The sequence below is a fragment of the Corylus avellana genome, chromosome 2 (assembly GCF_965113065.1).
Source record: "Corylus avellana chromosome 2, dhCorAvel1.hap1.2, whole genome shotgun sequence".
Classification (NCBI taxonomy): domain Eukaryota; kingdom Viridiplantae; phylum Streptophyta; class Magnoliopsida; order Fagales; family Betulaceae; genus Corylus; species Corylus avellana.
The window spans coordinates 37,877,425-37,903,524 of NC_142491.1; the positions used below are offsets into that span (position 1 = coordinate 37,877,425).

General features: G+C 34.1%; 3 pseudogenes; 1 reads left to right on the forward strand and 2 right to left on the reverse strand.

Annotated features, from left to right (window-relative positions):
- Positions 1-6,394: 6,394 nt before the first annotated feature.
- Positions 6,395-7,042, reverse strand: LOC132181045 (protein DMP2 pseudogene; annotated as a pseudogene).
- A 1,742-nt stretch (positions 7,043-8,784) lies between these two features.
- On the forward strand, positions 8,785-9,153 carry LOC148587722 (peptidyl-prolyl cis-trans isomerase 2-like; annotated as a pseudogene).
- Positions 9,154-22,950: 13,797 nt separating this feature from the next.
- LOC132180790 (protein DMP2 pseudogene) lies at positions 22,951-24,580 on the reverse strand (annotated as a pseudogene).
- Positions 24,581-26,100: the final 1,520 nt, after the last annotated feature.

Genomic DNA, 26,100 nt, shown 5'->3' on the forward strand with positions numbered 1-26,100 from the left:
GATGGAGGTTGTCGCAGGTTGTCGTCGTCGCTGATTTCGTACAAGTCAAATGCCAAAAAATATTTTCATTGGAAGCTCATATTTTGATATTACAAGACTGTCTTGGCAATACCTTTGTTTCTCAGATATGCCAATATAGTTTTAGGACAACTTTTAGATTCATAATTCTTCGTCGGTCAAACCTCCAGCTCTCCTGTTGCTCCTGTCGGCCTCGATCTCGCTCTCGTCGTTGACGCTGTCATGACTATCCATCTCGTCGGCCTTAGGGTTTGGGCAATAAAGTAGAAGCAGAATGAGTTTGCTTTTGTTGTTGTTTTCCTTTGAGAGTGCGTTTTCAGACATCTGAAAGAGACGGCTAACCTTTTTTCTTCTCCTCTTCCTCCTCCCTCCTCTCCACCACCTTATCCATCTCTCCCTCTCTCTCTCTCCCCCGGAAACCCTAGCAACCGCAATTACGCTAGTAGTAATGAATAAAACCTTCTTATATTTTGTATTTATAGCACACGTCACCGGCAACCCTTTTTCTTTTTTCTTCTTTCTATGAAAAGTTTTTTTTTCTTTTGCAAAGAAATACAAAGGGGAGCAAAGGAGACGTTCCCAATCTCTTTGAACAAATTGAAAAAATTATTATTTATAGGAAATTAGCTAATTAATTGTGTTTCAGGAGATAGTTTGGAAAGCTTTTAAAAAAATGATTTTAAATTACGCTGTGGGTGGGGGCATCTAAATTTGGGCTTCATAGAAGGTCCTGTAACTCTTTTTTCTATTTTCTTCATTTTTTTTTTTTTTGGAAAAATTTGTAAAATTATAATATTTTAAATATAAATTTAAAAGACTAGAAAAAATTATTTAAAATGACAATGAGGTGAAAGCTGCCAAAATTTTGAGAATCTACTAGAATTTTAACAAATAAATAAACATTTCTGGATTGTTTAATGGCGGTGACGTGTGCTATAAGAATCATGATTTTTTTATGTTCCTACTTCTTACAACTTTTTTGTTTTCATTTATTGTGGGTACAGTTAAGGGGTGTAAACTAGTCAAATTTGAGCCAAACTTTTTTATTTGGGGTCAGTTCGTTTAAACTTTGTTCGAACTGAGCTTAAGGACGAGTCAAAAAATCGAGTTCGAGCTCGAGCTCATAATAAGTCGAGCCAACGCGAGCTAGCTCTTTTATTTAATTTATTTTTTTATTATAAATTTAAACTTTAAGTACTCTTAAATGGTTCAAGAAGTCAACTTGTATATGAGTATTTGCTTAGTTTGACTACTGAGTATGGAGCCTGAGTCAAAACAACAAGACACTTAGTTACGAAGAGAGAGAAGATATGCATCCTTTTATAATAAAAGGATGCTATTAGGAAAAAAAAAAATCATCAATTTTTAACATTAATATGAGTAACTATGTAAACAACTATCAATTCGAGCCTTATACGATCTGCTCGTGAGCCTAACCGAGTCAAGCCTAACTTGCTTCGTTTAATATTCAAGCCAGTATTTGTGTTCACGAAATGTCTCATTTAATAATCGAGTTAAGTACAAACCGAGCTTATATAAGCTGATCTCGAGCTCGCTCGCAAAAGGCTTGCTCGTTTAACATCCCTAGGTGCAGTGAATTTTCTGGGTGGGACCATACATTGGGGCAGCACTTGCAGCTCTGTATCACCAGGTTGTGATCAGGGCCATTCCCTTCAAATCGAAGTGATGATTGATCTGATCAAACAGCTCATGATGTTGCTGGCTCAAGATCACAAGATGAAAATCAAAATCAAGCCGAGCTTGTCCAGTCTCTTTGTTTTTTCTTTGTGTATGTGTACCTAACTTGTGTATTATGTTAGAGTATATCATGTATTTCAAGAATAATAGTCACAGTATAAGACTATTACTGACTTACAGTTGAAAAATATCATTTAGTCACACTTGAAGACTATCACTATAGTTCTTTTTTTTTAAAGAAATACATTCCAATTTCATTGATAATAATCACAAGCATAAAGTTCTTACATTGCAGGAGCACAAAGCCCTGAAAATGCAAATTATAGCCGAAGCTATAAGGATATAACATCACCTAAAACCTCCGCTAACCTATGACTAGTTTTTAGTTGAAATAACAGATCTGCATAAAACAGACTTAATCCAATGCATAGGTAGCGCAAATTCCTCTCGACCCAAAAGCCAGGATGAAGTTCACGTCCACAACTCGAAGGTTTGGACTAAAATTCACATCCATGACCTAAAAGATCTGGACCAAAGTTCAGTTCATATCCAAGCAGGCATATCGAGTGGCCAAGCCTTATTACAAAACAGAAGCAAGAAAACCGAAATAAAACGTGGGCGAACCAAAGAGGCAGGGCCTTATTACAAGCAAATAACAAGAATGAAATGCATACAGGGAAAAAAACATGAACAAAGACAATACAAGGAAAATAAAACAAACGGGAACAGGCACACGCTGCGTGGATGCCGATTGTGCACTCGCCGGAAACCGACGCCAGAAAGGAACGATGGAAGCTCGACGCGGTGGGGACGCAGAAAAAGCCCAAAACAGTGGATGGAGGGTGGCGAAACCGATTCGCTAGCTAGCCGAAAAACCATCGTAGCAGGGGACATTAAAGCTCATCGCTGGAGGGGCATGAGGAAAGACCCAACATCGGATGGTGGGCGGCAGAGCGGGCGGAGGAGATCAGCGGCAAACACAAAACAAAACTGGGGGGAGTTTGAAAGAAACCCCCAAAATTAGCACCCACACCGAGTGGCACACAAGCAAGGCTACAAGAACATCACACCAAAAACACAGTAAAAAAAAAGAAAGGAAATGAGCAGAAAACAACCAGAGAGCCCCGTCAAGGACAAAAGCGGAACAAAGAGGAAGGGGCGGTAGAGAAAGGCTAGGGAGGAGGCAACCTGGGCTAGGTACATCAAGTAAACTACTGGCACCCGGTGCAAGGGCAGGCGAGGGGAAGGAGGGAGGCAGCAAGCGGCCATCCCTCCTCCCCTCACCATGGGGGAGGGGGCTTACCTGAGGCTGCGACGCAAGAGAGAAAGTGAGAAAACTTTAGGGCACTCTCAACTTAATTGTACTATCACTATAGTTATTAATGAATAGTTAAAGATTATCATCAAACTAACCTAGCTAGGGTAGAAGTCTATTTGTATTCAACACAGTTCTCCTATAAATAGAAGCATGTTATATTGTAAATATTACTTAGAGAAATAAGAGATTAATGCAGCCTTAGAGCTTGATCTTGTAAATGTAGGTTATAGACCGAACCATGCTTTCTTCCCTATTGTCTTTTTGTTCAAACTGAGGTTTGTTCATGGGCCCCATTTCTAGTGGGTGGGCTTTGTATGCTTCTGTCAGCTTGTATTGTCTATCTAATAACAATGCTTCTGTTCTGAACTATATAAATCGAATTAGTGCTTTTCTCTATTTACTATTGAAGGGCTCGGTGCAACTAAAAAAGTGGAGGGTAAACTATTATTTTTTGGAGAAACATTTCAAACTTCAGGAAATATTTTTGTAGCGTCACTTTTATGATGTTTGTGTTTTGGTAGAAAATATATAGAAAACAGAGAAGAAAAGAGACAAAAGAACACGCATATGTCAAAACCCTTCTATTTCGTTTTTAATCTCTACTTATAGAGAGACAATGAATAGTGATCAAGAAATTCTAAAGTAGACCTAAACTAATTAAGGAAGAGAATAAACCTTACAAGGAAATATAATAACGGATAATAAAAATATTCTAACATAAAGAGTAATAACTTATTAAGGAAAATATTAATAAACCTAATTTAGAAAATATAAAATATTCCAAAAAGAAGAAACTAAAGGCATCTGAAGTTGATGGTTGGATCAAGGCAATGCCAGCGAGAAAGGTTGAAAGTGACGGCCGGAGAAATACCGGAGAATAGAGACAAGCAATTAAAAGAATCTGGTTAAGGGCCAACACACAACTAACAATGACGGTCGGAGAACGAAAACTAGCTGTTTAATCCCATGAAGGACCAAACCACATTGTGCCAAGGTTCGCCAATAAGAAAGACGAGAAAGGTTGAAAGTGACGGCCAGAGAAATGCCGAAAAATGGAGACAAACCGCTAAAAGAATTCGGTGAAGGGCCAAGCTGCAACTAACAATGAGGCCAGAGATTGGAAACTAGCCGTTAAAAATCCCGTGAAGGGCCAAACCACATTGTGCGAAGATTCGCCAATGAATAAAACCGTGGATCACAACAAAATTGGAAGTTCGTCATAAGAGAATGCTAAAAAACATCATAGAAACATAATAAGACTTTTATTGAAAACCACATAAACATAAACGTGGCTTTGATACCATGTTGAAATATATAGGCACTGATACCATGTTAAAATATCTATATATAAAAGAGAAAGAAAAGAGAGCACAGAAGTGAAAAGAGACGTATGGGCTACATCTTGTATATTCACTATATCAAACAATATTACACAACTTTCTACTTATAGAGAGACAATGAGTAGTGACCAAGGAACCCTAAAGACCTAAACTAATTAAGAAAGAGAATAAACCTTACAAGAAATATAATAACGGAGAATAAAAATATTCTAACATAAAGAGAAATAACTTATTAAGGAAAATATTAATAAATCTAATTTAGAAAATATAAAATATTCCAACATTGTTAGAATATATGGAAAATGGAAAATGTTAAGGTCACAACATAAATCCAACTTATGGCCAACTTCTCTTTTACGTGTCATTTAAAAAAATAAAAAATAAAAATTGATAGAGAGTATTTTGGGATTCTAAAAATTTGGGAAAAAAGACAATTTGTTTGGTTTAAAATGCAATTTTTTTTTACACATAGGAGAGAAGTTGGGCATGAGTTGGGTTTGTGTTGTGTCCGTATCAAACCTCATGGAAAATATATAATATTTTTCGTATATTCCATAATTATACTAATATCAAATATTCTCTATTTATGGGTTGATTGTAATCAAATATTGGGAATGTAATCAAATCAATGAGATTTTATTATTATACTTGTATTTAGACATTGCCCTATAAATAAGAACTTTTGTATTGTAGACAAAAAAAAGTTAATGAGCACAATGTAGCCCTTAGGGGTATTTTGAGTGATGGACGTAGGTGTCTAACACCAAACCACCCATAAGTTCTTTATACTCATTCTCTCTCTCTTGCTTCTGCTCAATATTCTCACATCATCATTATTTCAACATGGTATCAAAACCACTTTCTTGTGGCCTTCAACGTCATTGACGTTTCCTCACATTCCGTCCGACAATCTCGATGCTCAAGTCCACCACCATGCTCCGTCCAAAAGCTTTGCCGGTTCTGCCACATGCCATTGCATTCCACCAATCACCTCGGCATTCACACAATTCCATAGATTAGACGCTGCAAAGTTCATAGCCGCTGAGATCTGCCAAAATGGAGTCTACACGCGCCACCCAAGCTCTCTGCCTGCTCAGCCACAGCAGATCATGCCCTTTCAACCAAGCTCATAAGCCTATAGTGGAGCTATCCACACCAGATTCAGATCCGAAAAAATAAAAATAAATAAAAGGGTCCAAGTGACCACATCATGTGCGCCACGCACTAGTCAGATTCGGTGCACTGATCTGATAATTGCCCAAGTGAGCTCATTTTCTTTTTATTTTTGGCCCTAGTCAGCCCTTTTTATTTTTGGCCCAAGTCGCCCATTTTTATGTTTTGGCCCTTTGCCGACCCTTTTTGAAGTTTGGCTCATTGTTAGCCCTGGCCCGTTGTCGGCCCCTTTTGGATTTTGGCCCATCGCCGTCGCTGGCAACCCGCCAGCCTCTATCTCCTCCAGCAGTCGTCATCATCTACGGCATATTCCCCACCTCCACCACCGCCGTCATCATTGTTTCTGATTTCAAACTTAAGGTTCCAGAATATTTCACCTTGAATTTGAGGGGATGTTAAAATATATGGAAAAGATATAATATTTTTTGTATATTTCATAATTATGCTGATATCAAATATTCTATATTTATGGGTTGATTGTAATCAAATATTAGGAATGTAATCAAATCAATGAGATTTGATTACTATACTTGTATTTAGACATTGCCCTATAAATAGAAACTTCTGTAATGTAGACAAAAAAAAGTTAATAAGCACAATGTAGCCCTTAGGAGTATTCCGAATAGTGGACGTAGGTGTCTAACACCGAACCACCCGTAAGTTCTTTGTGTTCATTCTCCCTCTCTTTCTTCTGCTTAATATTCCCACATTATCATTATTTCAACATATTTATTGTTGTTCGTAGATTCCTGGTTGTGATGAATTGAACAACAAGCTGATCCACTTGTTACAAGGGATAAATTAGATTAAAAGTTACAATTTGAACAGCAACAACTATATAGATATGTCAAACCTGTGTATGATCAACAGGCCTCCCTTCCTTAGGTTCCCCGGTCAACGGTATTTCTGAACCGGAGACGTTGGAATTCTGTGATAAAGACATAGTTGAACGGTATCCAATTCCATTTCGCTTGCAAGGGTACAAGGGTATTAGCACGCTACAAACGGCACCGACAACTGCCGGCACGACCGAGAGCAGAGTCTTATGAGTTGACTCAGTCACCGGATAGAAGCACTTTACAGTATTTGTGTCCAAAAGCACCACTGCTCCGAACACTATCACAGCCAAAATAGCATGGACAAAGTCTGCAAACCCAATCTTTTCCGGCACCCGCAGGTTCACCTTCCCAGGCGGTTTTGTGATGCCATGCTCTGGCTCTGGCGGAGGCTCTGGCGGGGGCGAGGGCCAAAGACCACCCTTGCGTGTTACAAACCCACAGTAGATTTTGTTTTGAACGACACAACTGTCAGTAAATGTAGAAAAGAAGCAAGACAAACCGCAGCAGCCGACAAGAAAGGCGGTGAGATACTTGTTGTAGTAGTGGCACTGCCCATAGTTGGACAGGATGGGGCTGCAGAACTGGAACAGGAACACTGTGCCAGTGGGAAGGAGCTTGATGATGTCGCCAAGCCCCGCCGGAAATGCTGCAGCCATCAAGAATATTGTTTTCCAATTATGCAATGCAACCTACCTTGCATTTGGGTATAATTTATAGTACTCTTATTATTATTTATAGCCTCTTTTTTTTTTTGACGAAAAATATGAAATAAGAGAAATGAAGTATTGGATGTGGTGATTTGGTTTCAATCCCCCACCTCTCAAGTCACTCACGCAGATCCGCTAATATGGTTTGTTTTCTTCCTTGTGCAAGTATTGACTGGCTGGTTCAACCAACTTGGCAATAATGGCTGACTTTTCCTCTGTGCGACCTTCGCCACAAATGCGTAGAAACCTTGAGCGCTCTCTTTCTTTGAATTGTAAACCGCACTGACGAGGGAATACTTAACCAGATATTGATGAGCCCCACGTCGCTCCAACAGAGAATTCTCTTTTGTTTCTTTTTCATGAGGAGATATTATTGATTGCTTTGTTAAACATTTAAACATATCTTTGATAAAATGAATAGATGGGATTTATGAATTTAAGAATCTCAAACTTAAAGAGAATTTTAGGGATCTCAATCCCTCACATTAAGCCTAGACCAAACAATCTAGCCACATGTTGATAGCCAGACCATCCTTGCTACCAACTCCAACCTCTCCTCTATATATATATATATATATAAAATGAATGGATGAAATTTATGAATTGATGAAATTTATAAAATTTGAGAATCTCAAATTTAAAGAGAATTTTAGGGATCTCAATTCCTCACTCTAAGCCTAGACCAAACAATCTAGCCACATGTTGATAGCGAGACCATCCTAGCTACGAACCACAACCTCTCCTATAATTATTCTCAATATATATATATATATATATATATATAGTAAGAATAATGACGTAGCAGAAGACTAAGATAACTAACCAAAGAGTAGCGTCTTTGATTCTGCAAAGAAAAGTGTCTTCATCTTGGTAGAACAGATAAAAATTAACAAGCTTTTCTACCCAACAGATAAAAACAAGCTCACGGGCTAAAAGAAAAATAAAACTCCGCAGAGTATTTGAGAAAAACTTCTCTAATTTGATAATAATTCAATGGATTGAGTTTTACATAACAAGCTAACCTATTTATAAAAGATAAATACTTATAGAGAAAGTAAACATAATCCTAGTTGTAATAGTAAACCTAATCCTAATAAGGAAATTAAGGAAACTAATTACAGCAAATCTAACTCTATTAAGGAAATGAATTAAAGTCTTAATCAAATAAAATAAAATCTTAATATAAAATTGACAATTAGTTGGAATCGTGACAATCTTTCCTTTTGTACTTTCATTGTCTGAGAACACATAAAATTCTAATTAAGCGGAACTGCTCCAATATTATTTTTGATGTTTTCCTAATTTTTGTTTTTACCGAAAATATAGTTAAATATCGTCCTACATCAAATAACTTCTATGTGAATGGTGCACAAAACCCCTCTTTTATGCCCACCATTCATAATCTAACACATGCATCAGCATGAAACATAATAAGAAAAAAAATGCAACCACACCCGCTTATATCAAATATGAGAAAAAAAAAATTAAAAAATTAATTAATTTGTTTTTTTAAAAAAAAAAAAAAAAAAAAAAAAGCAATATATATATTGAAGGGGTGGTTGGCTGGCCACCCCCTCCCCCACTTGGGGTGGTCGCTGGCCACCCCAAAGGGAGGTGCCCTAGGTGGCCACACAGGTCACCCCCAGGCTATGGGGTGGCTAGCGAGCCACCTCATGGCCATCTCTACTTCAATGGTGTCAAACTCTAAGGTTTTCTTCAACATGGAGATCGACTCCTAGCCCATTGGCTAGATCGTGATGGAGCTCTACGCCAACACCACTCTCTGAACAATAGAGAACTTTTGTGCCCTCTGCACTAGTGAGAAGAGATCCGGTTGCTCCGGCACAAACGGATCTCAGTTCTTCATCTGTACCGCCAAGATCGAGTGGCTCAATGGCAAGCACGTGGGCCTGGACATCGTGAGGGCGATCGAGAAGGTCGGATCCAGCTACGGCAGGATCGCCAAGCCCGTAGTCATTGCCAGCCACCCCATGGCTTGGATGGGATGGCTCGCGCGGGCCACCCCAGTCCATGGAGTGGCTCGCCGGCCACCCCCATGAGCCGCCGCCCCACTTTCTTTGGGGTGGTTGTTGGCCACCCCAAGTATTTACGTTTTTTTTTTTTTTTAAATAAAAGAAATTAATTAGTTTTTTAAATTTTGTTTGTTTATATTTAGTATAATCAAGTATGGTTGTCTCTTTTCTTTTTAAGTGTAAGCTTAATATAATGGACTGAGGTGTCACCTCCTTATTGATGACACAAAAGTCACTTTTTGTGCCATGATCACACAAAAAATGCACTCATATATAATATAGTGGACTGTGGAGTGGTTACCTCGGGTTGGTAGTAGTGGCGAGTGGGGTTGCTTGACGGCCCAGCCTTTCCAGTGCTAGGGTGAGTCATGGAAGAACGTGAGGGGTGGGGGGAGGGTTCCCCACCATCACCCACGTAACGGATTTTTCCTCACCTGGCCGGGGGTTTTGGGCATAGCGTTGTTGAGTCATTTTCTTTAAAAAATTATTTGCCCTCACCAATTCTAATGAATTAATATGTATTGGGTTACAGCATAATAAACGTCAGAAAAATCTGTGACAAAACAAAACCAAACCGAAACACCCTTTTACCAAGAGAGAGACTCAGTGAGTTTCGTGGCATTTTACAAATATCCTTGATGTAAGTGGACCTTATAAATGCATACAAATATCCCTTTTTTTTTCTTTTTTCTTTTTTTAATGTGGAGCTCCCTTTTCCTATGAGAGTTAGCCCCTACTATCAAGTCCATCCTAATAACATTTTTTTTTGTAGTATCCAATTATTATATGACATATCATCAAAATAAAAGTGAGAACAATCACACTAAATCAGAAGAAAAAAAAAAAAAAAAAAAAAAAAAAAAAAAAAAAAAAAGACCAGTAGCCGCTGTGGGTCTCGCCGGACCCACAGGTCTGGCCGGCGGTGAACGCCTCAAACCTCGCCGGCCGTGACCCGCCTCAAAACCCATTTCTAATACTTCAAAACCCGTTTCTAATGCCTCAAAACTCATTTTTGGATTCAAAACTAAAACCTTGAGGTAGAAGGTTAACCATTTAGGGATTTTATCACCCTAAAATCTAGTGTATTTTGTTCCAACTTATTTTTGTGCACTTTTTATGTTTTTTCTTATGTGTCGGTTATTGATTGGAGGCTGTAAAATGGGTGTTATTAAGATGGTCCTGATAAAAAGTTTTCTCTTTTCCTATATATATATATATATATATATATATATATGTGGTTTGAGAGTATTTTGAAATAATTTTTTTAAAAAAAAAGCTTTATGAAAAGAGAGAGTTCCACATGAAAAAAAAAAAAAAAAAAAAAAAAAAAAAAAAAAAAGAGGATATATATATACTTAAAGATATATAAAAAGTGGGAATGCAAGCCAAATAGTGTTTTTTCTTTTGCACTTTAAATTTACTATTTTATCCTTACTCTTTGTTCATCATGATTAAGTTAGCTAAGGTTATTTTGTCTTTTGACATTTCTTTAGATTGCGAAACTACTAATTTGCCATTCCTGAATCTAATGAATTTAAAAAGTTGTTTGAATATTTTTGTCTTTTATTTAAATTTACTATTTTATCCTTACTCTTTGTTTATCATGATTTAGTTAGATAAGGTTATTTTTGTCTTTTGACATTTCTTTAGATTGTGAAACTACTAATTTGCCCTTCCTGAATCTAATGAATTTAACAAATTGTTTGGATATTTTTGTCTTTTATATTTAAATTACCATTTTGCCCTCTAAGTAGGTAAAGAGTTAAACTTTTTGAGAGAGATTTTTTGGTCCTTTATGAAGGAAGCTTCTTGAATGGGTGAGATTTAGAAGGAATTAATGGCGATTCAGAAGGAATGGGCAAGAAAGAAAGGCAATTTTTTTTTTTTTTTTTTTTTCAATTGCAGAAGTGTACAGAAGTCAAAAACAAAATCTACTTAAACCGATTTTGTATTCAAAGAAGGAATGGAGGAGAAAAGACTAAAAAAAAAAAAAAAAAATCTACCTAGAACTATTTGGATTCAGAGAAGAAATTGAGGAGAAAAGGTGGAGAATTTTTTTATTTTTTATTTTTTATTATTTCTTATCAACCTCTTTGTTCCTACAAAGAAAGAGTACAAGAGTAGAAAAAAAAAATCTGCCCAAAAATCCATCAATTTACTCCCACTTCCCCTCCTATTTCTTTGTTAATTTCTTCCCCTCTTTGTCAAGAACAAAGAGAAAGATCGAGAGAGACGAGCGGAGAGTGAGATGATGAGATAGAGGGAGAAGCTGAGAAACAAACTAAAGATAACTATTACTAGATATTGCTTCCCCACGTTAGTGATTGGGTAATCCTATTGCTGGTTTTTTTTTTTTTTTTTTTTTTTTTTGTGTGCGTATGGGAAGTTGATTTAGTGGTAAAGTATTGACCTTTGGATTATTGGTTTCTTTCTATGATTTTTAACAAGTTTGGGTATGATTTTTCCTGGCTGAAATTTGATGGGTTTTCTTTAATTGTTTCTTCCTCTCTTTGTCCAGCACAGGTTAGTGATTGGGTATTGCTGAGTTTTTTTGTGGGAAATTGATTTAGGATCCTTTCTATGACTTTTATAGATAAATTTTCAATTTTTCCTAGGTAAAATTTGATGGTTGTGTTTGGTTGGAAATGTTCTTGGTTAAATCTCAACCTTTGTTTGTTTTCTATTTAATCCTAACGATTTAACCTTTGTTTGTTTTCTATTTAATCCTAACCGTTGGGAGATTTAACAACACAACACAAAATAGTTTTAGATTCCGAAGATATGATTGGATTTGTTAGGAAAGTTCAACTATATGTACCACATGACTCAATTACTTAAAATTACAAATATATCATAAATTTAGAATTTTTTTAATTTTTATTTAGAATATATTTAGAATTTAATATAATTATATCACATGTATGTATAACAAAAGATAGTAATAAGTTTGGAGTTCATATTTACTCAGGGTCGACCCAAGCCTTAGGCGGGTTAGGGCCCCGCCTAGGGCCCCTAATTAAAAAAAAATTAAAAAAAAATCAATAAAAAAATGTTAAGCCATTATTATCGTTCATAATCTTTAATTAAGGCCCCTAATCATGGTAAATAAATAATTTTAAAAAGGTCCTCAATTTAATAAGGTTCAATTAATGAATCCTAATAAAACAATTTTCATAAAAAAAAGTTAAATATATATTTGCTGTCAATATATACGCTTTAATTAAGACCTATACTTAATTTTTTTTAAAAAATGCATTAATATTTCCAACATTCCCAAATAAATAAGGCTTAAAAAACCAATAACAATAAATAAGGGAATCAAATATCCAACCCTAATTATGTTGCACATGTCTAACCGGAAAAAAATAAAAATAAATAAAAAAAAAAAAATCAAGAAGATTGTGTTTAATGTTTAAAATCAAATGGGAAAAATAAATAAATAAATGCTAGAAGATGGAAAGTTTTTAAAATATTTTATTCAATTACAAACTCCTTTCTTTATAATTTTTCATTTTCTCCCTTTTCAAGCCTTATTCAAATTTGAATTATTCTCTTCTTCTCCATAATTTCGCTGTTTGCCACCTACTCAGTCTTTAAGTTATTAAAATCCTTCTGTAGTTGATCAGCGATAAAAAAGGTTAGTTACCAAAAACTCAATCAATGACTTTCATTATTATTTTTTATTTGATTTTTGAAAATATTTTTACAATTAAGAACAACAAAAACATTTTTGGTTTTTTATTTAATTTTAAGAAATTAAATAAAAAAACCAAAAAATTTTAAGAAATTAAAATCACTAGATGATGATAGTTTGTAAAACAAATGTCTTAATCTAGAAGGTTTCCTAAAACATGATATCTACTATGATATTGATGGTTTAGATTTATTTTTAGAATTAAAAATTTAAAAGAAATTTTACAAATAGAAAAAAGTGCTCCAATTGACATATTAAATTATATAAAAATATATTGGGTTGGCCCTGTATTTACTCCATGCAATTGATGAATTAAATTAAGTTTAGAATATTTGAATAATGAAACTCCATCTAACTATATAAATATATGCATAATTTGGCTAAATTGACTTATATGATTTAGTTGTTTCAAATGTTGTAATTGAAGTCTATCTTTTTGTTTGTCTTCATGACATTATCAATCATTATTGAAATCAAACTATCCAATAGGTCAAATGTGAAATATGGCATTTAAACATAAATGGTACTTCTTCTTCTTCTTCTTTTTTTTTTTCTTTTTTTTTTTTTTCTTTACTATTTTTATGGTTCCGACAAATAGCTTCCACTTCTCATGGAACCTTTGGAACTTTACTTTGTTGTGCAAGTCAAACATTCTAAACTAATATCAGCACTATTTTTCACACCAAGAGTACCCTTGTATCAATTAAAATGCTAAAATTTGAAAGAGAGTAAGAGTCATGAAAACATAGCACAATTATATTAAAAGAATAATAAGAGAAATCTCAACTCTCCATGAAAATGAAATTGCATTGTAAATACATTTGTTAAAACAAATGCAGCATTGCTTTCCAAACCTCTAGAATCAGTATATTTTACACTTTTGTAGTATCTTCTTCAATATACCATGAATGTAAGCTAAATATAAGCTAAACAAAAAAAGTTAAACAATCTTATCTTTGTTTCATTTTTTTTTTCTTCTTATTTTTATGATTCATCAAACTTATCTTATTTTTATTTTGTTGTAAATAGGAGGGCATTACTAATATACAAAGCCTTGCAAGGCTTTCTTCGGAGCAAGAATTCATTACTCGGCTAAGAGCTACATTGATTGATGGACGTGGAGGACCACGCCAAAGATTCAACATTACTATCGTTCAAGAGCCATCAAACGAAGATGAATCAATTTCCACAACTCAATAATTGGTAGCATCATCTACTCATTTGACCAACTAAATTGCAAAGTGATATATTTTGAAACAAATTTTAGTATCAAGTAGTGTGCAAGATAAAGACAAACAAATGCATTTTTGAAACTCATTATGTATTTTGAAACTCATGACAAACTAATTGTAGTAGCTAATAGTTTGGTTGGATTAAGTTGGTTGCATGCTTTGATGGTGGCATGCTTTTGGTAATATTTATGTACAAGTTATTAGGATTGTTGAAAGGAAAATATAAAAGTAGATATACTATTATGGTGATAATTCATACATGCATGCTTTTAAATTTTTGCTATTCATGGTAACATGAATTATTTTAAACTTTATAGCTTTTCAAGGCCTATGATGCATTATAATAAGGAAACATTTGATTAAATTACAATTTTATGTACCTATAAGTTAGTTGAGATAAAAACCATGAACATGAATGTGCTATATATATATATTTTAATACCCTTTAATTTGAAGTAATAACATATGTCTACTATGTAAATTAACTCTTTTTTAATATCATATTTACTTAATTTATAATTTTATTTTATTTGTTTAGAAAATTTAATAAATATTTGTTCAATAATTTAGAAATATTATATATATATATAATGTTAACAATTATAGTGATACATAACACAGAAAACCAAGCACGTGTATTGCACATGCCACCTCCACTAGTATATATATATATATATTTTCTAAGCCATGCATGAAAGAAGGGGCGGGGATCAAGCAGGAAGACAGAGAGTCAAAAAGATCGAGGGAAATTACAAGGGATCAAGACAAGGCAAAAGACCAAAAGTATTGTGAGAAGCAGTCAATTTTGAAAACCTTTTTTTTTTTTTTTTTTTTTAAGAGATGATTGGTGTCAATAATTTGTTCATATTTTTCTCATATTCTCTTACAAATTCAATAGATCAACTATTAAATTTGTGGAGTCCATCATTCACTTATTTGGAGGTCTATATAAGTCCACCAATTTAATAATTAATTTGTAAGATGATATGATAGAAATATGTGCAAAATATTCCATTGACTTATATATGTATAGTTGATTTGTAAGATGATACAAGAAAAATACGTGCAAAATATTGATACAAATCATTTCTCTTTTTGGCAAAAAGTTCTAATAAACATGAAAAGCAAACCAACTATTTGTCACTTTTGAAAACCAGATCGGCTTTTTGATAAAGTGGTAAACAACGTTGACCAGATTAGTATTTAACCCTAATTAGTTAATTACCATCAAATATTACAATTTTACTTAGCAATTAAGCTTCATATTACAATTCATTACCATCAACTCTTATTAATAATTTCATATATCCTACAAATAATAAAGAGGAAACTTCACTTATCCCTCCCAAACTTTCGAGCTTTTTGCAAACACCCCCCCATTTGTTCAAAAACTCTCACTTTGATGTATTCAATTTTGATTTCCTTTCATTTTCCCCCTTCCATTAGGATTTTGCAGTTAAATCAAACAGTCAAATGAGTAAAAGACCTTTATACCCTTAAAGTTTTTTAAAATTCCAAATTTACCCTTATTGATAAATAAAAAATTAGAGAAAACTTCACTCATCCCCCTTAACTTAGGCGTCTTTTGCGGACACCCCCCCCCCCCCCCAGTCTTCAAAGTCTCTCATTTTGGTGTATCAAACTTTCGTTTCGTTCCAAATACCCCCTACCATTAGATATGAGTTAAATCAAACGGTAGAATGAGTAAAAGATCTTTATACCCCTAAAATTTTTAAAAATTTCAAATTTACCTTTATTTATAAATAAAAAATTATTATTATATTTGAAAAAAAAAAAAAAAAGGAGACCCACCCTTGTGACCCTCCGATGGGTCACTTGGTGACCCACGGCGGGTCACAAGTTTTGACCCTTCGTGGGTCACCTTGGTGACCCTCCGAGGTCTAATTCGTGAAAGTGTAAGGAGTAGATAGAACACCGATGAACCCACGGGTCAAGAGTTTTTTTTAATAAAAATAAGGGCATTTTAGGAATTTCACACCCTCCGTTAGGATTTTCTAATCCTAACAGAATGTGGTAACTGAAACGAAACAAAAGTTCGATACACCAAAGTGAAAGACTTTAAAGATTGGGGGGTGTTTGCAAAAGGTACGTAAGTTCATGAGGGGTAAGTGAAGTTTCTCCAAATATTATAATTATTATATTAAAAAAAAATAAGGGCAAGGTTGGAATTTCACATCCCTCCGTTAGGATTTTCTGTGAAATCCTAACGGAAGGGGCAAAGTGGAAGGAAACGAAGGTTGGATACATCAAAGTGAAAGTTTTTGAACAATGATGGGTGTCTGCAAAAAGCGCAAAAATTTGTGGGGGTAAATGAAGTTTCCCCAATAATAAAGTAGTTTGTGAAGCAAAATGTATTATATATATACACTCATGATAATTAAAGACAAGCTAGGGCTTTAGCAGCGAAATACTTCTTGAACAACACTGGTTGTGATTCTTACAACCTTTTGTTTAATCTTCCTGGGTTGTCTAAAGGCAATCTCTTGAGCACTCTCCCCTACTTTCTTCATTTCAACCTTTAGAATGTGGTGATCAGAAGTTCCTTTTGATGAAATCACAGAGTACGAACCTGGAACATACTATGAAATCACAGAGTACGAACCTGGAACATACTTGTACGATGAATCTAATGATGCCAATATGTAATCCACTCGGGTTCCATACTTGCATGTCCCCTGAACATCTGTTCTACCAATTAAGAATCCACAATCACAAAAAATTCTTTCAAAAAAAAAAAAAGAGAATATCAACAGAGGTTTTTTTATTTTTTTATTTTTTTTTTTTAATTTAGTTGAAGGAATAGTCTATAGCGTTGTCATGTTTTTTAATAGCACATGAAAAGTAATAGAATTTTTTCCTACTCTTTTAATGCTACAACAAAAATATGTGCTTTTCACATGCCGAAAGAAACCGAGACAAAGGTCACTTACTTAGGCCTTTGGCCGGCAAGGATGACCACCGGTTCACATTCCCCTGCAAAGTCCTTTGCATCTTTATAGCCTTTCCCCTTCAAAAACTTCACCCCCTCTACCTTTGGCGTAGGCTTTCCTATCTTCTCATAATACTGCTTTACATATTATATTGGATTAGTATCACACGACAATGACACACTGCAACTTATGTAGATTGTCTTAGAATATAAGACATTTAAGGAAGAGCCAGTAAATTTAGCAATGTGTTACCTTGACAATGTCTGTCCATTTCTCAGATGAGTAATCTGATACATCAAGAGAATTAAGACCCCCAGCCAGTATGTGGGGGCGATCAGTTGATTGAATTATTGCGTTCATCTACTTCATCCTCCAGTTCTCATCCAAATGATCAAGTTGAGTGCAGTAGAAGTCAACTTCTCCAGTTCATGGCACTTCAATTGTCACCTTTAGTAAGTTCCTGAATTCAACATTATACATAATAGAGTTTGGGTGCTTATCAGCGTTATTGACCCAACCTTTCTCGGTGCCGGTTCTATGGTGGTTCTCTCTGCAAGTGTATCGGAAGGTTTTCTTGTTTTGCCTTTGTTAGCAGCCCTCAGTGGCCACCTTTGTTCTCTTGATAGGCTGGGTCATTCATTTGATCCATTCCCGACAGTTTCTCGGTTCTCTTATGGTGGTGCCGTTTTCTGATTGGTTCTGGGTGTTTGTTTGGGTTGCCTACCCATTTTCATTGGATCCCTTGCTCTCTCTTCTTTTTGGATCAAGAATGGTAAGGATATACCCCTGTAATCATTTCCCTTATTTGCTTAAAAAAAAAAAAAAAGAGTTAGACGGTTCGCAGCTATTGTGCCAACAACTTTCCAATTAGAAATTACTTGTTTTTGTTTCGACGTAAAATAGTTTTTGAAAAATATTTTTCCTATTTTCTGTGTTTGGTATGATAAAAAATTGTGGTCAAACTGAAAACATTTTCAGTATATTTGAAAAACCTTCTTTAGTTTTCATAAAATAGTTTCTCCTTTTTTAAAACCGTAAACTATTTTTCGAGTTTGAGCTTCTCTTTCTCGCATGCATTTTCTATCGTCGTTACCAGAGGTCACCAGCAACCGCCGGAGGTTGTTGAAATCCGCAGCCGGAGTTTACTAGAATCCACCACTGATGGAGGTTGTCGCAAGTTGTCATCATCGCTGATTTCATACAAGTCAAATGCCAAAAAATATTTTCATAGGAAGCTCATATATATTTTGATATTACAAGATTGTCTTGGCAATACCCTTGTTTCTCAGATATGCCAATATAGTTTTAGGAGAACTTTTAGATTCATGATTCTTCGTCGGTCAGACCTCCAACTCTCCTAATGCTCCCGTCGGCCTCGATCTCGCTCTCGTCGCTGACTCTGTCGTCGCTATCCATCTCGTTGGCGTCGGGGTTAAGGCAAGTAGAAGCGGAATGAATTCGCTTTTGTTGTTGTTTTCCTTTGAGAGTGCGTTTTCGGACATCTGAAAGAGACGGCTGACCTTTTTTCTTCTTCTTCTCCTCCTCCTCCTCCTCCTCCTCCCTTCTCTCCACCACCTTACCCATCTCTCGCTCTCTCTCTGGGGGAAACCCTAGCCACCGCAGTCGTGCTAGCAATAATGAATAAAACCCTCTTAGAGCATTCCCTATGGAAGAGCCAAATGTTACTTTTATCTAAAATGGCTCTTCAAATGTTTTAAAAAACTCTTACATTGGATTATCCAAAAAAAAATGTAAAATACATATTTGATTGGAATAGCTAAAAAAAAAGAAGCTAAATGTAACAGCATTTTTCAAGAGAGTCATTTTATTTTTTATTATTTCTCTCACATGTTTTCTCTTTTTCCCAAATCTTTTCCTACTTTTTTTCTCGCATGTTCTCTTTTTCCCAAAACTTTTCCCATTTTTCCTCTCACATGTTCTTTTTTTCCTAAATCTTTTCTCACTTTTAATAATATTTAAATGATATAAATAAAAATATAGCTAATCGGATGTAGGAGACCTTTAAAAATTCACTAGCTAAACTAGATAAAGTACGTTTTGAGAAGCCATTTTGCATAAAAATTTGACTCTTCCATTGAAAATATTCTTATATTTTATATTTATATATAGCACACGTCACCCGCAACACTTTATCTTTTTTCCTCTTTCTATGAAACGGTTTTTTTTTTTGCAAAGAAATAAAGGGGGGGTGGGGGGAGCAGAGGAGAAGTTCCCAATCTATTTGAACAAATTGAAAAAAATTATTATTTATAGGAAATTATCTAATTAATTGTGTTTCTGGAGATAATTTGGAAAGCTTTTAAAAAAATTATTTTAAATTACGTTGTGGGTGGGGGAAGCTAAATTTGGGTTTTTTCTAGTTTCTTCATTTTTTTTTTTTTTTTTTGGAAAAAATTGTAAAATTATAATATTTTAAATATAAATTTAAAAGACTATTTCTTTAAATTGTCCTATTTAAAAATTGTAAATAGGACCATTCATTGCTTACGTTATTTTATGTTCCTATTTCCTGCAACTTTTTTGTTTTCATTTACTGTGGATGCAGTGGATTTTCTGGGTGGGACCATTCATTGGGGCAGCACTTGCAGCTCTGTACCTCCAGGTTGTGATCAGGGTCATTCCCTTCAAATCGAAGTGATGATTGATCTGATCGAACAGCCCGTGATGTTGCTGGCTCAAGATCACAAGATGAAAATCAAAATCCAGCCGAGCTTGTCCGGTCTCTTTGTTTTTTTCTTTCCTTTTTCTTTGTGTATGCGTACGTGAAGACTAAATTAGGCCCTATTTGGTTTTCGGAATAGACCTTTGGATTGGACTAGTAAACACTAGGTATAGCTAGTCATTTATTTGGTAACACTCTATTACTGAGAATAGTCTATTTTCATGGAACTACTAATCTCATACACACAGGATTAGCTAAGCCACTCAAAAATGAGTGGTTTAGTTAATCCTTTCATGTGAGATTAAATTAATTGTGTAAATTGCCACAAAAAACCCCACTTGTAGGATTAAATTTCGTTCTCTTTCTGATTCTTTTATATCTCTCTCTCTCTCTCTCTCTCTCTCTCTCTCTCTATATATATATATATATATATATATATATATATATCTCCGTTTCTCTTTTCTCCATCTTTATATTTCGTTTTCTCTTTCTATTTTCTCTCTAATTCTTCTGGTATAGTTTTTCTGCAAGTGCAAACGGATTTTTTTTTTTTTTTCTCTATGTTGTCTCCCTTCTCTATACCGTTTCTCAGTTTCTTTTTTTAATTATGTTTTTTGATTTCTTTTGATTCTCTGTACTGTTTCTCTATGATTTTCTTCTCTCTGTTTTTTTATGTACATACTTCTTCTTCTTCTTTTTTTTTATTCTGTTTCTCCGAATTTCTTTTTTCTCAGTTTTTTTTTCTTTGACGGAGAAACAAAATCTGAAAGGTTTTTATAAAATACAAATATATAATATGTTTTCTGATTTCTTTTGATTCTCTTTACATTCTCCAACTATATTTTTTTGATTTCAAGATTGGGTTTGATTCTGTTTTCTCCAAATATTTTTTTTTATATATATAAATAATTTTGTAGCATAATTGCAAAAAGAAAAAAAAAATTATAGTAAAGTTGTTTATATTTATAAAAAATAAAATTAAAAAAAAAAGGAATGAAAGTTCTTAATAATATAAATTATATTTGTATTATAAGGGTATTTTATGAAATTTGATCACAATATGATTCAATTCACCAACATATTGTATTGTATCAAACGAATGAATAAGATTAGCTAGTCTATTCCAGCGTTACAACCAAACAAATGAATAGAAATAGCTAATCTATTTCACACTTTTTTATTCCCAATAGTAGCTAATCCTTTTTCAATGGACTAGACATTCTACGAACCAAACGAGACCTTATAGTTAAAGAATATCATTGAGTCATACTTAAAGATTATCATGGTGAATAGTTAAAAGAATATTACCAAGCTAACCTAGTTAGAGTAAAAGTCTATTTGTATTTAACATGATTCTCCTATAAATAGGAGCATGTTATATCTATCCAATAACAATGCTTCTGTTCTGAACTATATAAATCTAATTAGTGCTTTTCTCTATTTACTATTGAGGGGCTTGGAGCCTTGCTGGGCCGGCTCAACATATTTTGGAGTCTTAAGCAAAACTTTGAAATTAGGCCTAAATTTTTTATTTTTTTTTTAAGTAACAAATTTTTTTTTTTTAATTCAATTTTTTCTTTTTTAAAGTAACACACACACACACACACACATATATATATATAGCAATAGATTTAGATACATCAATAACATTTTCATTATCTTCTAATTCTTTTAGATGAGTTTCTTGTTCATTTATGAGTTTTTCACCTAAATTATCCTCAATATTTTGTTTATTGCTAATAACAAATTTATTTAGAGCTCCTTTTTAAGATTCAATCAATTTGTCTTTTTTTTTTTTAAGTTTTTCATATCCAGATGCATATTTTCTAGTAGACATGTTTAATTAAAAATACTAACAAATTAAACAAACATGATTTATCAAAAAAAAATTATGACTATAATAAAATAAATGACAAAAATAGAACAATAAAACCTGATTTGGCAAAGGAATTATGAAGCAGTTCTTGGAGATAGGACAAGAGACTTAGTCACTCGGAGTCGGAGAGGAAGAGAAAATGATGAGATAGGAAGAGAAGAAAAAGTCAGAAAAGAGCAAGCAAAGAGGAGAGGTAAAGTGGAAAATATAGAGACTGATATTTAAAATGCCCATAATTGACAGCAGTTTATATTTTTGGCTCTTGACTTTCCCTAGATGACTAAATAATAAATAGAAAATAAATGGTAATATTTTATTTCTAACGTTTATATTTTCTCATCAAAGACAAAAAAATTTCTATAAAGAGGGCAAGAGGATGAATGAATGATGTAGATGTGTACTGTAGCATCAGGAGCTTTAGGGAATTGGCGTAATGATCGATGTATAAGGCTTTAATGCTTTGTCCTTTTTTAATTTATTTTTTGAATTATTTTTAAAATTTATAGTGAGCTTATTAATTGGTGTCTTATTAAATTGAGGCATTAAATTTGAATAAAAAAAATTTTTAGGCCCTATTAAATAACATTTGGGCCTTCAATTTTTTTTGGTCAAAAAAAAATTTTTTAAAAAAAAAAAATTTTTTAACTCAAAATTTTTTTTTTAAGCCTTATTAAATTGGGGGCCCTAGGCGAGGGCCTACCTAGGGCCTGAGCTAGCCTTGGTGCAACTAAAAAAGTACGGAGGGTAAACTATAATTTTTTGGAGAAACATTTCAAACTTCAGGAAATTTTTGTAGCGTCACTTTCATGATCTTCGTGTTTTGGTAGAAAATATATAGAAAAGAGACAAAAGAACACACATATGTCAAAACCCTTTTATTTTGTTTTTAATTATACATATATTTATTGTTGTTCGTAGATTCCTGGTTGTGATGAATTGAACACAGGGCCGGCTCAATGGCTAGGCCATTGAGGCGGTTGCCTAGGGCCCCCAGTTAGTAAGGCCCAAAAAAATTTTTAATAAGGCAAAAAAAAATTTAATAAGGCCTAAAAAAATTTTTAATTTTATTTTAACATAAGGCCTAATTTTTTAAAAAAAAAAATAAGGCCTAAAATTTTTTCCTATAAAAATTTAAGGCCTCTAAAATAAGGCCCCAACATAATAAGCCTATTGTAAAATAAGGCCAATTAACCCCAAAAAAACAAATATGCCACATTAATTTTTTTTGGTAACTAGTTAAAAGTTAAACTTAAAAGTCATGAAACAACAATGAGAATGAAAATAATAATAATATTATAAAAATATAATAATATTATTAAAATAAATATTATTTAATTAATATTTGAATATTAAAAAAATAAAAAAAATGTCCAACTTCAAAATTTCGCCTAAGGCCCCCAAATATATTGAGCCGGCCCTGATTGAACAACAAGCTGATTGCTGATCCACTTGTTACAAAACCTGTGTATGATCAACAGCCCCCCTTCCTTAGGTTCTCCTGTCAAAGGCATTTCTGAACCGGAGACGTTGGATTTCTGTGATGAGGATATAGCTGAAGGGTATCTAATTCCCTGTCGCTTGCAAGGGTACAAGGGTATAAGCACGCTACAAACGGCACCAACAACTGCCGGCACGATCGAGAGTAGAGTCTTTTTAGTTGACTCAGTCACCGGATAGAAGCACTTCATAGTATTTGTGTCCAAAAGCACCACTGCTCCGAACACTATCACCGCCAAAATAGCATCGATAAAGTCTGTAAATCCAATTTTTTCCGGCACCCAATTCACCATCCCAGACGGAGGCTCTGTCGGGAGAGAGGGCCAAAGACCACCCTTGGGTGTTACAAACCCATAGTAGATTTTGTTTTGAACGACACAACTGTCGGTAAATGTAGAAATGAACAGCACAACTGCCCGTTACATGTGCCCAATACTACATGTAATGGACACTGTTTACACATTTATCTCATTAATATACTATTTCTAGCTACTTTTCAAAAATGTGGGCTTCATTTCTAATCCATGCTTTGAGGCAAGGCTAACTAACAATTTTTAACACTTAGCTCATTTTGAAATTAGCGATTACGGTTAAAGAATTTGACCCGTTTAATTAAATTGGTGGAATTAGCATTAACCTAATAGTCTTATATATAGTCATGTTTTGACACAAGCCGTCAATTTGTTATGAACCCAATACAAAATTAAGGAGTTAAGGTTAAAAGATTTGACCCATTTAACTAAAGTAACCTAACCTAATACAACATGAACATCCTACACATGAACACAATCGAATTGCAACCCCTACTTTGATACATGACTTATTTAATTAACATGTCAAAGTCTAAACCCGCCCCACCTTTGAGGCATGGTAATTGAAAATGTGAGTTAGATGTCTTAACCAATATCTTCAATGAAATACTTGGCTTTGTATTTTTGTCTTTAAACAGTCCAAATTTTAGTCTAAACATGAAGCGTGTGGGAAAACTCATATTTCTTGTTAAAAAGTAAAAAATAAGGTAGATATATATCTCTTTCCCATATATATACTTGGCACGTAACATTAATATTAGTTTAAATTATTGTGGTGGTAGTGCTTGACATTATTACCATATTATACATCAATTAAGCTAAAGTTCTACTTCTATTTAAAGGATTGCTTAAAAAAATTAAGCACGTTTCAATTTAGCATTTCTCTTTTACGGGCAACCTGATCATGAGGATTTCTTAATTTCCTTGGCCAAATAATCAATAGTTTTGTGTTTGATATGTTAAAATATTAATTATTTAACATTTCATTGAAGCAAATATTCTGAGTTTGAACTTTATTTTTGTTATTTACTCTGATCATTTCTAAAGAACAAACGCAGCAGCCAACAAGAAAGGCGGTGAGATACTTGTTGTAGCATTGGCACTGCCGATAGTTGTACAGAATGGGGCTGCAGAACTGGAACAGGAACACTGTGCCAGTGGGAAGGAGTTTGATGACGTCACCAAGCGCCGCCGGCAATGCTGCAGCCATGAAGAATATTGTTTTCCAATTATGCAATGCAACCTACCATGCATTTGGGTATAATTTATAGTACTCTGTAGTCTTTTCTTTCTTTTTTTTTTTTTTCTAATTAAAAATGTGAGAAGGGGCGACCAGTGTAGTTTCTTCCCTTGGGTGTTACCATTGGGGTTCCCACCCGCTGTGAAATATCCGGTTTGAGCCATAGCTACTGCCTGGAATCGAAGGCGAGCCCGTCACCAAAACCCCACAAAGGTGTGAGCCAGTAGAGCCCCTTCAAAATAGCATCTGGTTCACGCATCTACTACCGCAAGCGGATTCGAACACGCGACCACTAAGATGAAAGGAATTCTTCTACCAACTCAACTACCACCCTTGTGGTTACTCTGTAGTCTTATTATTATTTATAGCCTTTTTTTTTTTTGACGAAAAATATGAAATAAGGGAAATATGAAAAGTATTGGATGTGGTGATTTGGTTTCAATCCTCCACCTCTCAAGTCACTCACGCGGATCCGTTAATATGGTTTGTTTTCTTCCTTGTGCAAGTATTGACTGGCTGGTTTAACCAACTTGGCAATAATGGCCGACTTTCCTCTGTGAGACCTTCGCCACAAATGCGTAGAAACCTTGAGCGCTCTCTTTCTTTGAACAGTAAACCGCACTGACGAGGGATTAATGCTTAACGAGATATTGATGAGCCCCACGTTGCTCCAACACAAAATTCTCTTTTGTTTCTTTTTGATGAGGAGATATTATCGATTGCTTTATTAAATACTTAAACATATCTTATTTTTTACGTTTATATAAAATGAAGAGATAAGATTTATAAATTTGAAAATTGAATCTCAAATTTAAAGAAAATTTTAGGGGATCTCAATCTCTCACACTGAGCCTAGCCACCTGTTGATAGCCAGACGATCCTAGCTAGGAACCCCAACCTTTCCTATATATATATAGTGAGAATAATGACGTAGCAGAAGACTAAGATAACTAATCAAAAACTAATCAAAGAGCAGCGTTTTTGATTCTTCTGCAAGGAGAGAAGTGTTTTCAGGCTAAAAGAAAAATAAAACTCCGCAAAGTATTGAAGAAAATCTTTTCTGATTTGATAGTAATTTAATGGATTGAGTTTTATATAACAAGCTAACCTATTTATAGAAGATAAATACTTATAGAGAAAGAAAAATAATCCTAGTAGTAATAGTAAACTTAATCCTAATAAGGAAATTAAGGAAAATAATTAAAGCAAATCTAACTCTATTAACGAAATGAACTAAAGTCCTAATAAAATAAATAAAATTCTAATATAAAATTGACAATCAGCAATCGTGATAATCTTTTTTTTTTGTACTTTCATTGTCTGAGATTTGGTAAAATTTTAATGAAGCGGAACTACTCTAATATTATTTTTAATACTTTCCTTATTTTCGTTTTTACCGAAAATATAGTTAAATATCGTCCTACGTACATTAAATAACTTCTATGTGGATGGTGCACAAAACCTCTCTTTTGTGCCCATCATTTATAACC